The sequence below is a fragment of the Chiloscyllium plagiosum genome, unplaced genomic scaffold (assembly GCF_037043375.1).
Source record: "Chiloscyllium plagiosum isolate Xiang-an unplaced genomic scaffold, Cpla_swu_hap1 HiC_scaffold_11, whole genome shotgun sequence".
Lineage (NCBI taxonomy): Eukaryota > Metazoa > Chordata > Chondrichthyes > Orectolobiformes > Hemiscylliidae > Chiloscyllium > Chiloscyllium plagiosum.
Genome location: NW_028270149.1, coordinates 2,756,131 through 2,762,130, shown reverse-complemented (window position 1 = coordinate 2,762,130; position 6,000 = coordinate 2,756,131). Strand labels below are relative to the sequence as shown.

Genomic DNA, 6,000 nt, shown 5'->3' with positions numbered 1-6,000 from the left:
GAAAAGACTGAGGGAGCTTGGGATCCAGTACTCTCTGAGGTACCTGATGGTGCTTCGGATTACCTTTAATGGATCCATACACTTCTTTGACATGTCAGAGAAGGCAAGAGACTTTGAGGAGAAAGTGAGGTCTGCAGATGCTGGAGAATTCGCAGTAGGTTGAAATCTTCGAGGAAATCTTCGAAGAGACTTTGAGGACAAGTTAACTTAATTCAAACGATTCAATACGTACAGATAATAGAATTGTTTGGATATGCCTTTTTTTAAAAAAAGGAAGTCGTGTTGGGGTTTTCTTTTTCTCTTGTTGGCAATAATCTGGGTTCAGTTATGCTCGGAGATGGATGGGGTATTTAGTTTTAACTTCTAAGTTAAGCTATACGAGGGGATGGATAGCATACTTACTTATTTACTTACTCTCCCCTCCAAATTCTTTGTTCACATTGTTATTCTTTTTGTATTTCCATTTTTTCGTTGCTAGTGTTTGTAGTGTGGCTGTACCAAGGGGGTGAGAAAATGATTGGGATGGCTAGGCGCTATTTATAGGCTGTATAAGCCCAGTTCAGGTGTTCAAATGTCCCAGTTGGTAGTGGGGCGGGAAGTTGGGTGTTTGGGCATTTGGTGCCCCCTTTGGGCTGGGGATGAACTCCCCTTACTAGTACCATTGGCGCTTTATATGTTGTTTCTTTTTTTTGGGTTTTGTTGCATATGGTCTTTGATAGGTATGCAGGTTTATTTAGTTTTTACCTTCTGTGTATTTTCTTTTATTAAGGCCCAGCGATTTGTCATTTGAGTTCTTCCTCTCTGGAATCTAAGTGTTACTCCAGAAAGTTATGACTCTTTTAAATGTGTACCTGGAACATCAAGGGGAGTCACTCACCAATTAAGAGGAAGAAGGTGCTCTTGAGCCTTTTGAAAGGAAAAGATGGATATTGCTTTATTGTAGGAGACGCATTTGAATGATAGGGAACATTTCAAATTGCAGCAGAATGGGTTTGATCAGGTTTACTTTTCATCTTTTAATACTAGGAGTAGGACACTGACCATATTGGTTAAGAAGGAATCTCCCTTTGAAGTTACTAGAGAATGTTAAAGACACACACAGGAGGTTTGTAATCCTTAAAGCTTTAATAAATGGGGAAGAAAATGGTTTTTTAAGTGTCTACTATCCCCTGGCCCATACCCTCAAATTTCTGGTAGATGTGTTTTCTAAATTGATCAGTCTTGAACCTTGGTATATCATCATAAGGGGAAATTTTAATTGTCTTATGGATCCCGCGGGAGATAGGTTGCCCAAAGGCCCCCTGATACCTTCTTTACAAACCAAGCAATTAGTGGGTTTGTGTGTGGAGTTAGGGTCGGTGGATGTCTGGAGGCATCTTCACCCTACAGGCAGGGACTTTACAATTCTTTCCAATCCGCACAGATGCCACGCTAGGATTGATTTTGTTTTGATCCCCAGAGCAATCCTAGACTTGGTGGAGTCTTGTATGATTGCTAACATTACCATCTCCAATCACGGTCCAGTGTACCTGTTGGTTAAGATTAAGGACACTGTAGCGAGTCTGAGACACTGACAAAGTTTGTGCAGTATTTCTCTAATGAATTCAGGGCGTTCCCAGACATTAACTCAGGTTCGGCTAGTAGCCCGTCCATTCTTTGGGAAACTGCTAAAGCTTATGCCAGAGGGTTAGTTATTTCCTACTCCACCAGTAGCAAGTGGTACAAGGGTGAGCAGCAACATCTCCTTGAAGCACGGTTGAAGGCTGCCAAGAAGGCCTACTCTGACAGGCTCTCGTTGGTCAAGTTACAGAGGATCACAGCACTTTGGTCTGCATTGAACTCCATGCTCACACAGACAGCAAAGAAAGAACTTACCTTTGCAAAACAAAGGCTGTTTAAGCGTGGTGACTAGCCAGGCAAGTACTTAGCGTATCTCACCAGGAAAAAGGGTGCCCCCCGCCCCCAATCCTTTACATCAATCAGGGAAGGTGCTGGAAACCTAACCTATAATTCTAAAAAGATCAATGCAGCATTTCAGAGATTTTACTCTGAATTATATCAGTCTGTATGTTGTAAGGATGGGCGGGCTAGGCTGGAGTATTTTTTTATAAGAATTTGGAGCTTCCGGGTATAACCCCTGAACAAGAGTCTTTTCTCAATGCCCCTGTATCAGAGCAAAAGGTGCAGGAGGCTGTGAGGCAGCTTCAGGGTGGAATGGTACCCAGTCCTGATGGACTCCCCAGTGAATTTTATAAGGAGTTTATAAGCATATTGTCAGGCCCAATGCACAACATGTTCAATGACTGGTACAGGCATGATCATCTCCCGCCACCTTTAAGAGAAGCTGATATCTTTCTTATTCTTAAAAAAGGGAAAACGCCGGGAACTGTGCTTCCTACAGGCCTATTTCACATTTAAATGTTGATTTTAAAATCCTTTCCAAGACTGTTGCGTTAAGGCTGGAAACTGTTACCTTCTATTATTACAAAGGTCCAGACGGGCTTAATAAAGGACTGTAGTCCTTCCAAGAATGTTAGGAGGTTGTTTAACATGATTCAAGCATGTCAACAACAGTCCGTGCAGGGATTGGTGATCTCTCGACATGGAGAGAAGGCAGTTGACTGGGTCGGGTGGCTGTACCTTTCTTATACTCTACAGTGGTTTGGCTCGGGTGAAGATGGGTAAAGGTGCTCTATAGTGACCGTCTTGCTGCAGTTCTCACCAAAGGTGTGCGATCAAGCAATTTTAATATCTTTAGGGGTAGCTGACAGGGCTGTCCCCTTTTGCCATTGCTTTTTACATTGGTGATCAAACCACTGGCAGAAGCCATTCATAGGAACGGGTGGCACGGTGGCACAGTGGTTAGCACTGCTGCCTCACAGCACCAGAGACCTGGGTTCAATTCCTGCCTCAGGCAACTGTCTGTGCGGAGTTTACACATTCTCCCTGTGTCTGCGTGGGTTTGCTCTGGTTTCCTCCCACAGTCCAAAGATGTGCAGGTTAGGTGAATTGGCCGTGCTAAATTGATGCTAGGCGAAGGGGAATGGGTCTGGGTGGGTTTCTCTTCGGAGGGTCAGTGTGGACTTGTTGGGCCGAAGGGCCTGTTTCTACGCTGTAAGTAATCTAATCTAAACTAATAGGAATCCTAATATACCTGCTCCAGAAGTGGGGTCAAAATTACATTAGATTTCATTGTACACGGACAATATTCTCATCTTTTCGTCAAACCCAGCAGTTGCAGTGCCTGGTGTGATAAAATGTATCAATTCATTTGGCACCTTTTTGGTTTACAAGATCAATTTTGCAAAATCAGAGGCTATGCCTATGGGTGGTCTTACGAAAATACTGGATTGAGGGTGAATCTCGATTTCCTTTTGGGTATATTCATTACTCCAGTTTTCGATCGGCTGTTTAAAGCTAATTTTGGTCACTTATTTAACAAAATCAACCAGGACCTTCGAAGGTGGGAGGTGTTTCTGGCCTCTTAAAATGAATGTCCTCCCGCATCTATTATAACCTATGCAAGTGCTCTGCTTGATTTTCATTAGGCAAATGTTCAGGAAACTGAACACTGGTTCAACTCTTTTATCTGGCATCGTGAGCAGCCCCTTATTAAATTAACTAAATTGTAATTGCCACACGGACTGCAGCATGGGGGGAGTGGATCTCCTGGACATTAAAAACTATCAAATTAGCTCACTTTTATCTTATGTGAGTGACTGGGCTTGTGGGGACCCTCTTTCAATATGGTTAGATATTGAAACCTCCCAGACAAGGTGCCCTCTTACTGGCTTGTTCTTCCTGGACAAACTGAGGGCAGTTAAAGAATATTACCATAACTCGATAGTTATTAAAACTGTTCAAGCATGGAGGGCAATGAGGCAGAGTGAAGGCAACATCAGTAAAATATCTTTTTTTTTACACCTATATTAGGTATGCTGGGTTTTTAACTGGGATGGTGGACCCGGGGTTTAAACTCTGGGCAGCTAGGGCTGTGTCTTGCCTGGGTGATTTAATTTGAGGGGTCACAATGATATCATTTGACCAGTTGCTCGGAAATATGAGCTACCTAACAGGGACCCCTTCTTTTTTTTTTCAAATTAGGGAGTTCATTCAAAAAAGGGCGACATTTTTAACCGATCCCGACAGATCCGATATACTATTGATGGGGCATCCCCTCAGGTGAGACCGAACAGCTTTGCAGGGTCTGGAAGAGATAGGTTCTGGATTAGTGGTGCTGGAAGAGCACAGCAATTCAGGCAGCATCCAAGGAGCAGCGAAATCAACGTTTCGGGCAAAAGCCCTTCAGGAATAAAGGCAGAGAGCCTGAAGCGTGGAGAGATAAGCTAGAGGAGGGTGGGGGTGGGAGAAAGTAGCATAGAGTACAATAGGTGAGTGGGGGAGGGGATGAAGGTGATAGGTCAGGGAGGAGGGTGGAGTGGATAGGTGCAAAAGGAGATAGGCAGGTAGGACAAGTCCAGACAAGTCATGGGGACAGTGCTGAGCTGGAAGTTTGGAACTAGGGTGAGGTGGGGGAAGGGGAAATGAGGAAACTGTTGAAATCCACATTGATGCCCTGGGGTTGAAGTGTTCCGAGGCAGAAGATGAAGCGTTCATCCTCCAGGCATCTGGTGGTGAGGGAGCAGCGGTGAAGGAGGCCCAGGACCTCCATGTCCTCGGCAGAGTGGGAGGGGGAGTTGAAATGTTGGGCCACAGGGCGGTGTGGTTGATTGGTGCGGGTGTCCCAGAGATGTTCCCTAAAGCGCTCTGCTAGGAGGCACCCAGTCTCCCCAATGTAGAGGAGACTGCATCGGGAGCAACGGATATAATAAATGATATTGGTGGATGTGCAGGTAAAACTTTGATGGATGTGGAAGGCTCCTTTAGGGCCTTGGATAGAGGTGTGGGCACAGGTTTTACAGTTCCTGCGGTGGCAGGGGAAGGTGCCAGGATGGGAGTGTGGGTTGTAGGGGAGCGTGGATCTGACCAGGTAGTCACGGAGGGAACGGTCTTTGCGGAAGGCGGAGAGGGGTGGGGAGGGAAATATATCCCTGGTGGTGGGGTCTGTTTGGAGGTGGCGGAAATGTGGGCGGATGATTTGGTTTATGCGAAGGTCGGTAGGGTGGAAGGTGAGCACCAGGGGCATTCTGTCCTTGTTAGGTTGGAGGGGTTGGGTCTGAGGGCGGAGGTGCGGGATGTGGACGAGATGCGTTTGAGGGCATCTTTGACCACGTGGGAAGGGAAATTGCGGTCTCTAAAGAAGGAGGCCATCTGGTGTGTTCTGTGGTGGAACTGGTCCTCCTGGGAGCAGATACGGCGGAGGCGGAGGAATTGGGAATACGGGATGGCATTTTTGCAAGAGGTAGGGTGGGAAGAGGTGTAATCCAGGTAGCTGTGGGAGTCGGTGGGTTTGTAAAAAATGTCAGTGTCAAGTCGGTCATCACTAATGGAGATGGAGAGGTCCAGGAAGGGGAGGGAGGTGTCAGAGATGGTCCAGGTAAATTTAAGTTCAGGGTGGCATGTGTTGGTGAAATTGATGAATTGCTCAACCTCCTCGCGGGAGCACGAGGTGGCGCCAATTCAGTCATCAATGTAGCGGAGGAAGAGGTGGGGAGTGGTGCCGGTGTAATTACGGAAGATGGACTGTTCTACATAGCCAACAAAGAGACAGGCATAGCTGGGGCCCATACGTGTGCCCATGGCTACCCCTTTGGTCTGGAGGAAGTGGGAGGATTCGAAGGAGAAATTGTTAAGGGTGAGGACCAGTTCGGCCAAATGAATGAGAGTGTCGGTGGAGGGGTACTGTTGGGGACGTCTGGAGAGGAAAACACGGAGGGCTTGGAGGCTCTGGTCATGGCGGATGGAGGTGTAGAGGGATTGGATATTATGGTGAAGATGAGGCGTTGGGGACCGGGAAAACGGAAGTCTTGGAGGAGGTGGAGGGCATGGGTGGTGTCTCGAACGTATGTGGGGAGTTCCTGGACTAGGGGGGGGATAGGA

The 6,000-nt window shown here is 46.6% G+C and overlaps 1 long non-coding RNA gene across 3 annotated transcripts in view; it reads right to left on the bottom strand.

Moving 5' to 3' along the window:
• LOC122557449 (uncharacterized) overlaps positions 1 to 6,000 on the bottom strand; it is a 77,883-nt gene continuing 71,883 nt past the window's right edge. For 2 of the 3 annotated variants that reach the window (XR_015758607.1, XR_015758605.1), the window contains exon 4: positions 466 to 1,529. This is a non-coding gene — a long non-coding RNA (uncharacterized LOC122557449). Of the gene's footprint in view, positions 190 to 465; positions 1,530 to 6,000 lie in introns of those variants that run through there. The other variant, XR_015758606.1, reaches the window with a different exon arrangement.